Here is a 16,446-nt window from a genome sequence, read left to right on the forward strand (position 1 = left end):
CTTGCGATTCCGAATATACACCGTGACGTCACCCGCTTCGTCCGCATGCCAACCTTTCTCTCGGACCACCCTGAGATTAGGCTCCGACACGATGAGGACGTCGATATTCATCCTCGTGGCGGCCTCCAGGGCGAGATCTTGCGCCAACCTCGCCCTACCCAGGTTGGTCTGAAGAAACCTTGCACTCTTGGTATTGGGACCACACGCCATGTTAGCGTTGTGGTCCCTCTACCTTCTCCCTCCTTTCCTTAAGGAGACGTCTGAACACCTTGTAACGATAAGATTACTTTATCGTTACTGAGAAATTTAAAATAACTTAATTCTGCCTGTAAGGTATGCAACCAACTATACATGTAATCGTATTATCAATTGTTTATCAATTGGTCAAACTGCTTACCGCCGCTTCCGCTTAACTTGGAACTGACGGAAGCCGACGATTTTAAAAGTGTAAGAGCTCACTTTATATCCAACCTTCGAACGGGTCAGAAGAGTGATCTTTCAACGACCAACGCCACATGGCTCAAGTTATCAGAAAAGAAATTTAAGTTATTCAGAGGTGATATTAAGTTAAAGAAGGCGTTTTTTTTTATATTAGAAGTTTTGGAAAAAGAAGATTTTGGTTCAATTGTTGAAATATTGTTGCGTTGGGTGAGTTTCATTTTAATTAAAGTACATCATTTTTTTTTTAACCATTATTAGTTTCATATTAAAATCATTTATTCAATAATTTTACCTTAATTATATTAGTCAAATCACGTTCAGAATTCTTTCTATTAGAAATTCTCCTAAGTACACGTTCTCATCAATATCCAAGCAATTCGGTAATGTAAGGAGATCCTTCATTACTATTTGCCTATAATATATTCGTGATAAGTTAAATTTTAGTTCTTCAGTGAAATATTCATAGTAAATTCCCAACATTTTTTTTAAATACATAGTTTTCGATTAATTTTCCAAGGTCACAAAAAGTGTACGAAACCTTCACTAATTATCATCTTCTGACTAGTTTTTCTTGTCCTAACCGCCTTGTTGTTTATCAACTCTGAATAAAGCTAATGAGAGCTTCTTTGATTTTATTTTAGTCGTTGGAGGAAGAAAGAATATAAAGTCAATACAATAAACATTATTTTGGATTTGGGGTAATAGCTTTCAGTTGAGTTTAGTTTGGAGTTTTTTTGGTTTTTCCCGAATATTGGAATAGCGGTTCAGTTTGGTGCTAGAACAGTGGGCTTACAGCTTTCACCCGAACGAGTCCCGGCGGCGTAAGGCGTCCGGAAGAAGAACCTTCTCGGCTTGAGAGTAGACAGGTTTTTTTTTTACTGTTTGGTAATATCGTAAAAATAAGTTACTTAAATATTGTTTAAACTTTAGTGAGTGAACGAACCAAAACTTAAAAATAATCCTAGTCAATTTTCATAATTCATATTTGCGTATCATTATATATCTTACATTCAATTTTTTTTCTTAACATCATTTGCTTATTTTTTTTGTGTCATTAAATATTTTAAATATATATACAGTAGTCTCTCTCTATAACGATTCCCTATATAACGATAATTCCTCTATAACGATGAAAATAGTAAACGTTGGTTGGTTCGTCATAAGAACAATGTATTAATTCTTTCTCTATACCGATATCATTCTCTCTTTATAGCGATAACTTTTTAGCGTTCAGTAGTTGATGACAAATGTGTTATTGTGTTTAAAGTTCAGACTACCTGAGTCACGAGTGGCAAAGTCATTTTTGCGCTTAAGAAATTCGGCCACTCATTCTACTCTTTCTTATCAGAGAATTAAGTGACTCACGTTTATTGTTCGGGCGGCGTACCTAACTGTTATCACACAGATGTTGTCATCTATTGACGACTTTTCATTTCCAGTTTGAGTTGTATCTTAGTGTGTCAACAGTAAACATGTTTTTGGAAAAGCGTAAAGTGCTCTCGGTGGAGGAAAAGTTATCGATAACTCGAGCAATAGAGAAAGGTGAAAAGCAATCGGATGTTGTTCGCCGGACGGGGCTGCCTCAGTCAACTGTGGCTACGATATGGAAGGACAGAAAAAAGTGGCTTAAAGTGGAGATGGAGGACGGTAGCAGGAAGAAGTTGCGGAAACCTCAGCACGAAAATTTAGATCGCGCTATGCTTCAGTGGTTCCAGCAGCAGCGTATGAACCATATTCCACTTTCTGGGCATGTGGTCAGTACAAAAGCTGAGTTTTTTGCAACTGAACTTGGAATTGAGAATTTCAAGGCATCTGAGGATTGACTGAGCAAGTGGAAGCTGCAGCACAAGATCAACTACGGACAAATCAGCGGAGAGGCTTGAGATGTTAACAAAAATGTAACGGATGATTGGCTAGAAAACGTGTGGCCTGGACTGATGGCACGATATGGGTCAGACAACATTTTCAATGCGGATGAGACTGGATTGTTTTTTAAAATGACACCATACAAAACTTTAAAATTTAAATTGGAAAAGTGCGTTGGTGGAAAGCTCTCTAAGGAACGCATTACAGTTTTAGTGGCCGCTAATATGACAGGTTCGGTGAAGCGAAAATTGTTAGTGATAGGGAAGTCAAAAAACCCGCGTTGCTTTAAAAACATAAAAAATCTACCGGTGACATATAAAGCAAACAAGAGTGCGTGGATGACCTCGGAAATTTTTGAAGAAGCGATAAGAAAGTGGGATATCGAGCTTAAAGGGAAAAAAATCTTTTGCTTGTAGACAATTGTCCTGCTCATCCTGTATTACGCGACCTTCAAAACATCGAACTCTGTTTTCTGCCGGCAAACACAATGAGTGTTCTTCGGCCCATGGACAAAAGTGTCATCAAGAGTTTGAAAAGCCATTACAGGAGAAGACTTTTGATGGAATTGGTTGAGAATAATGGCGATCTTAAACCAAACATTCTTGACGCCATCCTAATGATTAGTAAATCCTGGGACGAGGTGACGAGCAATACAATAAAACATTCCTTCAAACACGCAGGATGGCTGGAAGATCAAGGATTGACTGATGATGAAGATGAACATGCCATTAGATGTTTGGGCCAGACAGTTTGAACTTACTATCACCTACGGACCAGAAGAGCTAACAGATTTTGAAGAAGTTGATGAAAATGTAGCTACAACATCTGGACTTTCTGACAAGGACATCCTGCAAGCAGTTTGTGTAGAAAAAGAAGAAAACAATGACTCGGAAGTGAAAGCAGAGCCAGATCCACCTCCGACCCCTCAGTAGGCATAGGATGCAGCCAAAGTACTGCATCGATTCTTCATCCACCAGGAAGACGATATGAGTGCTGTGGAAGATTCAATGCGTCTTCAGGACAAGGTCAGTGGAAAGGGAAAAGAAAACAGACCAAGGTCACAGATTTTTTTGGTAATGTAGGCTAAATATATTTTACAGTAGCATATTATGTTTTTTTATTGTACAGTACACATGTTTTAATTGTATAGTCATTTTTATACTGTATAATATTATTTGTTAATAAATCTATGTGGAATACAATGTTAATTCATTTATATTCGTTTTGATAATTTTTTTAAATTAAAAATAGGTTATTTAGTACAGTATTATTAATATTACAGTACCGAATTTTGTCTCTCTCTCTGTATAACGATCTCTCCTTATAACGATGAAAATTCCCGGTTCCTTGCATATCGTTATAGAGAGAGAGGACTGTATGTATTAGTAATAACAGGGTAGGGGTGGATTTTAATACACTTTGTAAGGTCATTTGTGCACAAAGGTCCATTTTGTATTTTTACAGCCCTACTGGTAACGTCACTGATTCATCTTGGATCTGTTCCTTTCTGAACAGACCAATTGAAATATATTTACAGGTTATCTGATTGGAATCAACTTATAAATTGTCGAACTGATACATTGTGTTAAATATAGGGAAGGGTAATAATTGTTTTAATATATATAAATAGGTTGGTTGTAGTAAATTTTGTTTTAATTCATGAATAAAACTTCATAATAAAAGTTCCTACTTTTCTAGCATATTAGAGTGTGTAAATATATTGTAAATAGGGATCAATAGGTTTTTTGTATGATAGGGTATTTAAGTTAAATTGTATATTACGGTTTACAGGTTTTTCTATTTTATTATTATTAAATTGGGTTATAAGTAATAATCTGTTTTATTAAACAACCTTTTTTTTTAATAAAGTTATATCTAGTTACAGAAAACATAGTTAGCAGCAGCAATAAAGTCACTAGGTGAAGTGTTTGTTAGACTAAGAGTCCAGTAAACATCTTCCCTGGCGCCCAAATCATTCTTCTCTCATATATTCCTGTTGTCAGTACTTACCCTTAGTTCGTTTTGGTTATTCTTATATTTCCTTAGTTAATATACATCTTTTCTATTCTTTACTGTTTTCTCAGGGCATGCAAATAGGCCTAACCCTACCTTGAGTATCAACTGGCCAGTCTCAAGCATACCCAGCTAGCCTAACTGCACTCAGTTTCAACTCTTATTTTAATTTAGTTTCAAACTTATCTTCACACTACTCTACAGATCTTATAACATCAGGGACATAGTCCCAAGGGATCTGCCTACTATATTTGTTACAGTAGCGCCCAAAGTGGAGAAATATAATTTTGTTACAGTGGCGTAGTCCAACGTGGAGCCCAGATTTTCAGTAAGATAGTATTCCTTAATTCATTTGTCTCTTTTTAAACTGTTTCTAGTTTGTTTGTCTATTTTTGCATATTTTATAGTTATTTAGATCCAGTGTTCTTTGCTACAGTATCTCAGAAATATTGAATAGTGTCTTATATTGCTGTGTTGGTGGTTTTGTTAACTTTAAATTAATAACTAATTGTAAACTTCATTTAGTATAATATTTTTCATAATTATATTGGTTTGACATTTCTGGTTTGATCGGGTTAGTGATACCTGTACATTTGTTGAGAAATATTGAATAATTTATTGTATTACTATTTACATTGTTATTTGCCAATAGTGGTTTTGTTTAGGTGCGATCACACTATATAATATATATTTTTTTTTTGGTCAATTATTGCATACTATATATAAAAATAAGTTAAATTTACTTATTGTCATTTGATCTCTCAAACCAACTTTAAATTATTTTAAATATATTTATATTTAAAGGTATAGGTACACCTTTATTAATTACATTTGGTTAAACACATTGTTGATTTTGGTTTGTTGGTGATATTTTTTTTTTTCTTCCTCTCTTTCATCATGTGTACCTTTAAGGCTGAGCATTTATTAGTTAAGGAAGTGGATTATGAGCTGAGGATAAGGGGAATTCCCTTTGAAGAGTCTACCAAGGTTGAGAAAAAACACCAATTATTGCGCGGTGCCTTGAAACAAGAGCAAGGAAATAGGAGCTTTCGACAAATTTCTTCTGTAGATATTCCTTTTCTGGAACAACAACAGGAGATAAACCAGACGTTGGAGGACCTGGCTCAGAGGATATCCGATTTTAGAGGGACTGTCCATGATAGCATGTATTCCAGGTTAATTTCTCGTCTTACTCATATCTCTGGTCGTGCACATTTACTATCTTGCTCAGATGAGGAGCAACAAATTTTCAAGCGCTCTATTTCCATTAGAATTCTTAGTTTAGAAGGTGAACTTGATTCTCGAGTAAATCCGGCAGCCACTTCCACTCCTATCTCTTCTGTTCATGCAGCTAATTCGTTTTCACACCCTAAACCAATTCAGGTACATAAGTGGGGAATTTTGTTTTCTGGTCAAGGTCATCATGATGAAGTCATTACCTTTTTGGAGAGAGTGGAATGTCTTCGTATTTCAAGAGGTGTGAGTGAGGATGATCTTTTTGCAGCTTCTGCTGAATTATTTACAGGTCCTGCGTTTACTTGGTTTATGAACAACCGTCATAGCTTTTCCACTTGGTCTGAGTTGGCTCAGAAATTAAAATCTGATTTTCTGCCTTATTCTTTCCAAGATGATCTCCTAGATGAAATCAAAAACCGTAAACAAAAGCCAAACGAACCTGTCACTATGTTTATTAACACCATTTTGGGCATGTGTAGTCGACTTGAGACTCCTCTATCCGACTTTGCCAAAATAAAGATCATTCTTAAGTGTCTGTTGCCTTTTTACCATCAGCAATTAGCTTTAATGGACATTCAGAGTATCGAGGATATCACGGAGAAGTGTAAACGCTTAGAGGAAACTCTATCTTGGTCTTCTTCTTCTGCAAGGACGTCTCGACCTACTTCTGGTCCCTCATTTAACTTAAGTTTCTCTAGAAATCGTTCTTGGCAACCCAAAACTCATACACAGAATGTATCTGTGGTGAATTCGTCTTTGACTTGTTGGAATTGTCGTGAGCCTGGCCATGCATTTTATGAGTGCGTGACACCTCGTACACGTGTTTTCTGTCACGGTTGTGGTAGAGACAACACACTCAAACGTAACTGTTTTAAGTGTTCGGGAAACGAGCGGACAGAGGCTCGTCCCCTGAGCGTTCCTCAGTCTACAACCCCATCAGGGACTACAAACACAACAGTAAACGAAACCACAGGTCCAATACTCCCCAGCACTTCGAAATCACCCACTCAAGAAAAGAAAAACACTCACCAACCAAAGCACAACAAACAAAAACCAAAGCAAGCAAAAAAGTAACTGTCAACCACACTGCGGTTAACTCGAGCTGTTTGCTTGACCTTAGATTATCTCCACCAGTCGTAAGTCATAATTTTAGTAATGAACATAATCAGCACAGGGAAACAGTTCCATTTTCTACACCAGTTTGTAAATTTGTTGGCAATGATAATATGTCTAAGTTAGTACCATTTTATAATTTGGATGGCCAATATAATATTTTAGATTTTGATATTAATTCTTTATTAGTCAGAAAACATAATGATAACCGACCTTATCTTGAAATTAAGATATTAGGACATTCTTGTTTGGCTCTATTAGATAGTGGCTCTAACATTTCTTTAATAGGTTCCTATTCATTACAATTGTTAGAAAACACTAATATTAATATTATACCTATTTCTTCCCTGCAAGTCTCTACTGCAGATGGTACCATTCAGTCGATCACAGGTAAATTTGAAACTGAAATTTTAGTTGCAAATATTCGCAAAACTATTACCTTTTATATTATACCTTCCGTGCAAAATTCTATAATTCTTGGCATGGATTTTTTAAATGCATTTAATAGCACATTAAATTGTTCGGACTTTTCGTTCTCTATTTCTTCCTTTAATTTATCAACTGTAAGTGTTATTCGTGAATTTTCTAGTTTGTCTGGAATGGAACAAAAACAGTTAGAGGATATTATCTCTAAATTTTCATCTATTTCGTCTAAAGATAAATTAGGCCGTACACATTTAATGTCTCATACTATTGAAGTGAAAACTTCAACTCCTTTCAGACAGTATCAATATCCCATACCTCAAGCATGGCAAGCAGATTTAGGTAAAGAAATCGATTCAATGCTCTCCTTAAACATTATCGAACCTTCTACCTCTTCATATTGTAGTCCTCTGTGGCTTACAAAGAAGAAGGATGGATCATTCAGAATTTGTTTTGATGGTCGTAAATTAAACAGTATCACATCGAATAGGGACGCTTATGCTATCCCTCGAATAGATGTTATATTAAGCAAACTCCAGAATGCGAAATACATCTCTTCCATTGACTTATCCAAGGCCTTCTTACAAATTCCTTTGAGTGAAGAGAGTAAGAAATATACTGCTTTCGCTGTTAGTGGTAAAGGATTATTTCAATTTGTCACGATGCCTTTTGGTCTAGTTTCAGCTCCTCAGATGATGTGTCGTTTAATGGACTTAGTTATTGGTCCACAACTTGAACCATTTGTATTTTATTATTTAGATGATATTTTAGTTGTTACTCCTGATTTTACTTCGCATATTGAAATATTAGAGAAGTTATTTTCACGCCTTAAAGAGGCTAATCTCACTGTCAACTTGGATAAATGTAATTTTTGTCGTCCTAATCTCAAATTCCTGGGATATGTTGTTGATAGTCAAGGTTTGAGGACAGATCCTGACAAGGTAACCGCTATCAAGGACTTCCCCATACCTAAAACAACTACTCAGTTACGTAGGATCTTGGGTATGTGTGGATACTATCGAAGGTTTGTACGTTCTTATTCCACTTTATTATCACCTCTTACTGACCTCCTTAAGAATAGGAAAAAGGGTCAGACTATTACCTGGAATCCTGAGGCTGATGATGCTTTTCATCGTATTAAAGAAGCTCTTACCAGTGCTCCTGTCATGACTTCTCCTGATTTCAGTGAACACTTTTACCTCATGACAGATTGTTCTAATACTGCTTCAGGTGGTGTCCTCTTTCAGATGAAAGATGGTTCTGAGCACCCCATAGCGTACACTAGTAAGAAGCTCAATAAGGCCCAGAAAAATTACTCCACTACTGAGCGGGAACTCCTTGCTATAATTCATGGCTTGGAGGCCTTCAGGTATTATTTAGAAGGTCGTAAGTGTACTTTGATCACTGACCATAGTTCGTTGTTGTGGATGCATTCTATGCGTAACCCGTCCCAACGGTTGTCCCGCTGGATTTGTAAGTTATCAGCGTTTGACTATAACATTGTCCACCGTAAGGCAAATGGTGTTGTAGTAGCTGATGCTTTGTCTCGAACATTTGATGTCAATCTTCTTGACGTATCCACTTTAGTTCCGGATGCGTGGTACCATAAAATGTTGGAGAATGTTACTCAGAATCCTGGTCAGTACCCTGATTTTAAAGTGGAACATAATATCCTTTATAAACATGTTGTTAGTCCAATTGAAGCCTTGACTAATATGTCGGATTGGAAAATTGTCGTCCCAACCGCAAATAGGGATGAAATTCTTCGTACTTTTCATGATAATGTGACATCTGGTCACTTTGGTTCCTTTAAAACATTTAGTAGGATAGCGGAGCTATATTATTGGCCTGGTATGCGCAACTGTATTAAGAAATATATTTCTAGATGCAAAGTTTGCGCTACATGCAAGCCAAGTAATAAGCCACAAGCTGGATTAATGGGTTCTTTTAGGAACATTGACTTCCCATGGCAGATGGTATCTATGGATTTAATTGGACCATACCCTCGTAGTTATAAGGGCAATACCTATTGTTTGGTGGTCGTGGATTACTTCACTAAATTTCCATTAGTTTTTCCTCTTCGTAATGCCACAGTTCCTGCCATTGTGAAATATTTGGAGGAGCAAGTCTTTTTGTTATTTGGTGTTCCCCAAATTGTCTCTTGTGACAATGGTCCTCAATTTGTAGCTAAGGCTTTTAAAGACCTTCTAACTAAATACAAAGTTCAGAAGATCTTTTATAACGCTGCGTACCATCCGCAAGCTAATCATAGTGAGCGTGTAAACCGCAGTATTGTTACAGCCCTAAGATCATATACATACCAAGACCACAGAGCTTGGGATCACTATATTCACTCCATAGCTCAAGCCATAAGAACTTCTGTCCATGAAGTTACGCAGTGTTCCCCAGCTTATTTAAATTTTGGTCGAAATGTTGCCTTATCTGGTGATTATTTTGGTTTAGTTTCAGGAAATTCCACAAATCTACCTCAAATATCAGATAAACTTCATCGTTTAGATGATATACAGACTCTACCTCCAATATTTGCAGACATCAGGAAGAAATTAAAAACTTCTTACCTTAAGTCACAGGGTCAGTATAACTTGAGGAAAAGAGATTTGCGATTCTTTGTTGGTGATCGGGTATTAAAACGTAATTTTGTTAAGTCTAGTAAAGGTGATGCTGTTTCTGCCAAATTTTGTCAAAAATACGTCCCATGTATTGTCAGTAAAGTAATATCTCCTTTAATATATGAATTGAAAGATAGTTTGTCCAACAAACGTCTTGGTCGATTTCATATAAAGGACTTATTACCAGATAACACTGTCAATGACTTAGACTCTTCATCGTCAGAAGAAGATTAACCTGACAGGATTGATTAGGTTAATTCCTCTTTCTAAATTTTGGTAATACTTGATTTTTTTAATGAATAGGTAAATGATTTGATTTTGATTTTAGTCACCAGATAGACAATATGGTTTATCTATTATATAATAGTTTTAGCTTCCCTTACTAAATTTAGCTTTGTTGTTATTAGTTATAATATTGAAGTAGGTACAGCAAATTTTTTTTGGTAAATCAAACTGGTGTAGAACTGTCAACTCTTCGTACCTTATTATGTTTATATGTGTCATTGCTGCATATTGGTATACATAAATACATGTATATGTTTAGATTTTGTTTATTTGATCCTGAGGTTGTTTTTGGTAGTTCCTACAGGAAAATTATTAAAATACTTAGTAATATTCTTTGATACATTAGTTAGCATTTGGTCTAAAGAAGTTATCGCGTCATTTGTTTTAGATAATACAATTTTAGTATACAGTGTGATTCCTAAGTTAGACTTCATTCGTTAAAAATTCAATGAAGTTAGTTGAGATAAAAGTTACGCCGAATTATTATGTAACCTTTTGTTATTTTTTTTTGTATCTAACATTTCTTATGAAATTGGTTTGCCTCGCATGGCTATGCAAATACGTGGGTTCGAAACTTGTGTTACTATCAATAGTGCGCACCTGATAGGAAGCAGATTTCAGGGCTCACAATTGCCTGGTTATATCTATCAGACCTTAATCAATTTAAATGCTGAATCTCTATGATAGAATGTTTAATCATCATCATCATTATTGAAGGATGTACTAAACATTCTAGTATTACAATTCAGAAGTATTATTCTGTTGAAACATAGTCTTAATTTTAATCTCACTTCTATTATACATATATTGTCTACCCTTTGTAGCTTTATTATCTAGTTGTGCTGATACAAATGGTAACCTCTTAGATCTCAGCCTTATTAGAATATATCTTTTGTATTCAACAATTGAATATTGTGTTTAGCATCAGCTTTCCTGGGAACTCATTTTGTTTTTATATGTAATTAGGAGTCAGGATCAATGTTCTGTTATAACCTAACAGCGGGAGCTTCCCCGCTATGGCCATTCGCCCCACAGTCAACACACTTCACTCCCTCCTGCTTACATTCCTGGTGCTTGTGGCCTGTTAGACCACATCGCCTACACACATCTCCACTCTGTTTACTCACACTCACGCAGGAGGTGACCATGCTTCTGGCACCTAAAAAAACGTTTTAGGTCTAGCCTTTCGCGCACGCTGCACGAGATCCAGCCCACCCTGACACTGCCTGCCCTGAGAATTCTCAGAGCAACAGTCTCCTCGACCTCGTCGGTGGCATTTTTATTTCTGCCACCGGCAGGCCAAAGGGACCTTATGTCAAGGTCGACCTTTCCCCGGCCACGCCTTCAATTGCTCGTCTTACCTCGTTTTCAGAGGTGAGCTCATCCATACCCATCAGGAAGATGGTAACCCCTTGCAACCGTCTTCACGGCCGCGAGGACGCCGGCACGTACCACCTCCCTGACTCTTTCGACCATCTTCGAACCTCCATTAAGGGTCAAGGATAGACCTTCTTTGGTCTGTCTCACCCTTGTCACCCTAATGTCCTCACATTCTCCGACACTGGTTCTGACCTCCTTTAAGGAGTAGCGGTGCCACCCAACCCTTCAGATTTCTCTTTCCGTGCACTATAAAGCACACCTCACTCGCCCTGGCTACCAGCTCCAGGATTTTCCTGGACCATTCAATTCCTAAGAATCCCGGAGCTGCCAGCGAGACACACTCTCTCCTCTCTTTTTTCATACCTTCGGCCAGTGTTTGTGCTACGTGCACGAACCTAGCCGCCCCACTTACCTCATTCTTGTCAGAAGGAACCACCTTGAAGATATACTTCTCAGTAGAATCCCTCCCAGGCACTCTAGTGGACAACGACATCCACCCGCATTTTACGTCATCCATTTTCTCCTCTACCGGGAGAGACACCAGTTCTGGGTAAGCCCCAAAGACCTCACTCCCGGTGTCTCCCCCGTTCGCCGCAATCACGCACAGGTCATTTGACCTGCCAAGCAAGCTTTCTTCACTCACTTCTGTCTTTTCGAAGACTGCCTCCGGCCAATCTTCGTTGGCGAGGTCTATGACCTCGTCAACTTGTAACACACTCTCCATCCTTTCTTTCAGTACTGCCACTCTCTCTGATTCTTTTCTGGCAGTCTCTAACTCATCCATGTCCTCAGTCTCGACCTGGATCCCCACATTCACCCCTTTCGGCTTTGCCGGAGGGGTGCTCGCAGCCGCCAGACCCGAGCGCACCTCCGCCAACTCCTTTCGCACTCGCATCAAGCCCTCAGTCTGCTCGCTTGTGCTCTTACTCACTATATTTGCGTACCTCACGGCTTACGTCGCGCAAGTTCTCGCCTCTCTCACACCCTTCTTAATGTCCGTCTGGGTGTTTGGATTCAACGTCGTCAGGTGGTAGATCTCCTCGATCCTCGTTCGGAGATCTTCCGCCCGACGACGAAGCACCTCCGCCTGATCCCCTCCTCTTTCAATGTTATTCCGGTCGGTCCTGGACTTGGGGCTCCTCTTCTTTCTTTTCCCCCTCGTCTCCGACCATTCCTCTTCCTCAGACGGCTCTTTTTCTGATTGCTCCTTCTGACCCCTTTTCCTCTTGGTTTGGCCGAAGACGAATCCAGGATACTATCCAGGACTGACCCCGCACTCGCCTTTCGTGTCTTTTTTTCTATCTTCTAATCCCCAGACGGACCTTGAGGACCACTCTCGCCTTCTTTGCTCCGCTGAGGGGAGCGCTTCATCTTCTCTTATCTTTTGAAGATCGTCATCTCTTCTGTATCCATCCTCGCCTTCCTCTCCATTACCTTTGTGTCCTCCGCACATACACCTGATGTGCTGTCCTCAGTTAAATTTGATTTATTTTCAGTCTCCATAATTTTTCCCACGAATCGGGTTGAAATATACTTACAGGGGGGGGGCAGTGCACCCTTAACCCACCCAGGCTAGATACTCCGGTAGGTCGCCTGGTATCCCGGAGGGATCTTTTTCGGTGCGCTAACCCTTGCACCTCACATACCCTCGACACGATGCCTTCTACCTTGGTAATGGGGATTTTTGTCACTGGTGAGGTTTACTTCTCCATAGTTTCACGGTTTTCGCCAGACGCAGTCTCGCTCTCGATACGTGGACCCATGCACCGCAAGATTTGGGCTGATACCAGGTCCTGCCTCCTGCGATACATTGGTCCCCGCAGTCGTCGCTCTTCCTCTGAGCACAGATTAGCTGCCTCCCCTAATCTGTGCTACCACATGATCCGCGGTCATGTGGTAGCTTATTCAGCAATCTTAACATCGAGGGTACGAGGTGCGTCATGCTTTCCGACAATCCCGAAACTTCATGTCGCACCCCTGTTCTCGATGGCTCTCCCTATGAGCCATTGGGACGCGCCAGGTGGGTCGTGGTCCAACCCCCCATCAGGCTGTTGCTCACAGAAGAAGGGTACTAGTCTCAGCTCCTGGAAGCAACAGTCCGCGACTGGGCATCTTCATAGTCTGGGTCTTTTACGGAGTCGTCGGTATCTGTAAAGAAAATTATGATTAGAATATTATCAAAATTAGGTAAAAACATGAAATGCTTTTGATTACATTAAATAGAATATTACTAGAATTAGGTAAAAAAAATGAAATGCTTTTGATTACATTGAAATGAACATTAATTGAATACATAAAATTACCTTCACTGGAAGAACTACTACTTGATGAGCTGGTTGACGAGTCACTAGACGAACTACTGCTAGTCGAATTACAACGACTACAACTCGGAACTGTTAAATCAACTTTTTCTTCTGTTAACATTGAGTCCTCTATGTTTGAAGGTCCATTGTGTATGTTTAATGTTGTGCCATTATCTAAAAAACGGTACGTCAAATTTAATAATATTATATAATAGAAGATAAGAATAAAGCAGAAGATAATAGTAATAAAAGTCATATACGCAAACCTGTTAGGCATACCCTACCTAGCACAGATATTTAAATTTTACACAAGTTTTCGGTCAATCGTAGCCAGAATCGGCGATAAATGACAGCAAAACCTATCGTCTAATGGGTGCCTAAATAATTCGTAGATAACTAAAACTTACATACCTGTACTAGTCATTAGAACGGGAATGTTCGATTTCTCGGTTGCCATTGCAAGTTCAAGGATCCTCTTAGATTGCGATTCCATCTGAAAAAATAACATACTAGTTATTTATTTTAGTATGAACAATGTAATATTTAAAATTAATCCTCATAAAAATATTATTTTTTTCTGGAGGAACGAAACATCAGTATGTAACTTGAACTTGTTTTTTGTACTGGGAAAACTTTTATCATATACAACGTGGTATCCTTAGATAACACAAAGCAAAGTTTATATATTTTCAGCAACAGTGTGACACGAAGATATACACCAATTCACACTCCAAGGACATTTTTCAACAACACTGATTTAAAATAGAAATGTCACACTATAGAATAAAAAAATAATGTTGAATGAATACATAACTTTGCAATCACAATGTAATATCGTCGTGATATCACGTTCTTGTCGAAAAACTAGTGCACCTTCCTCTTCGTGTGCGGAGTGACAACTGAACGGTGTTATGCAATGGTAGACCAAGCGACAGAATGTTCGTTTTGAGATATTTGATATTTTGCAAAGTATTGTCCCTATTAGTTACTAATTATTTTATGAGATAATCTTTGTATTGATAACATGTATGATGGGATAGTATTATTATTTATTGTGATAAATGGTTTATTGATAACTATTATATCAATAATATTAACTAAAATGTCACTTAGTCTACTATTGCCAAATAGCACTTTTTCAAATTTATTGAAAAGCAATGCTAGACTATAAACCAATTGGCACTTGGTCTATTAATGCATAATGACTAATTTATATTATTATATATTTATATATATATATATATATATATATATATATATATATATATATATATATATATATATATATATATTGTTATGTTTCTTCTTTCCCAAACAAAGAAAAATAAGTAAAAATATCCATCGGAATAAAATTTTAAGAAATCATTATAAACAAAAATGTATATATTAATTTAAGATAAGATTTAGTGTAGATAAGAATAGAAATTTGTTTGGCAAACGACCTGTTTCCGTTGCAAACAAAATTATCAAAAAACCTTTGTTTAGAATTAGAAGACATTTTACCTGCAAGATAATAATCTTTTCATTGTTTGTATCTCTCTCTTGTCGTTTCCTCATTGCTGAGGATCGTGATTTCCTACAATGCGGGCTGTCAATTCTCTCCATCTCTTGCGATTTTGGGCTGCTCTCATGGACTCGGAAAACGTCTCTCCAGTGGCTTTCTGTACTTGATCTGACCATCGGATAGGTGAGCGTCCTCTGCCTCTACGTCCTTCTACGTTTCCGCATACAATTAATCTTTCTAAGTTGTCATTGTCTCTTCTCGCAATGTGGCCAAAAAACTTTAAAACATTTGCAAGACACTGAGAGGAGAGTCTGGTCTGAATGTTTAGCTCTTCGAGAATCGACTGATTGGATCTGTGCTCCGTCCACGAGACGCGTAGCATTCGTCTCCAGCACCACATTTCGAATGCGTCAATCCTTTTCCTATCCTCTGATTTTATTGTCCATGTTTCGGCAGCGAAACTGAAGATTGAAAAAATGAGTGTCCGTACCAGTCTCATTTTGAGTTTTTTGGATAAAGAGCGGTCCTTCCATATTTTTGACAGTCGACTCATCGCGTTCTTGGCCATCCCTATTCTTCTGCGAATTTCCGTATGGGAGGAGGCTGCATTGCTTAAGGAAGATCCTAGATACGTGAACTCGTCTACTTTCTCGAATTGATTTAGGGCGCCTGTTGTTTGGAGGATATTCGCGTGGTCCACAATCATGATTTTTGTTTTCTGATTATTAATCTTGAGCCCACACTTGTTGCTTTCGGTTTCTACTCTCTTTATCAGTCTCGACATCTCCTCTTCAGATGTTGCTATCAGTGTTGTATCGTCTGCGAATCTTAAGTTTGAGATCTTTTTTCCTGCAATGGAGATGCCGCCTCTCCATCCATCGAGTGCGTTCCTCATTATGTATTCTCCATATAAATTGAACAGGTCTGGAGATAGTATGCACCCTTGTCGTACACCTCTGCTGGTTTTGAAGGTATCAGATTGCTGGTTTTCAATTCTTATTTTAACTGAGTTATCTTCGTATAAGTTTTTAATTAATATTGCCAAATGATCTGGAACTCCCATCTCATGAAGAACTGTCCAGAGAACTTCCCACTTCACACAATCAAATGCCTTTTGGTAGTCTAGAAAACAGATTATTATTGGAATTTTAAATTCGCGGGCCTTTTCTATGAGCTGCCGCATATTAAGGATTTGCTCTCTCGTACCCTTCCCTTTGACAAAGCCTGCTTGTTCTTGGGGAATTTGTTTGTC

This window comes from Diabrotica undecimpunctata, chromosome 9, assembly GCF_040954645.1.
Source record: "Diabrotica undecimpunctata isolate CICGRU chromosome 9, icDiaUnde3, whole genome shotgun sequence".
Lineage (NCBI taxonomy): Eukaryota > Metazoa > Arthropoda > Insecta > Coleoptera > Chrysomelidae > Diabrotica > Diabrotica undecimpunctata.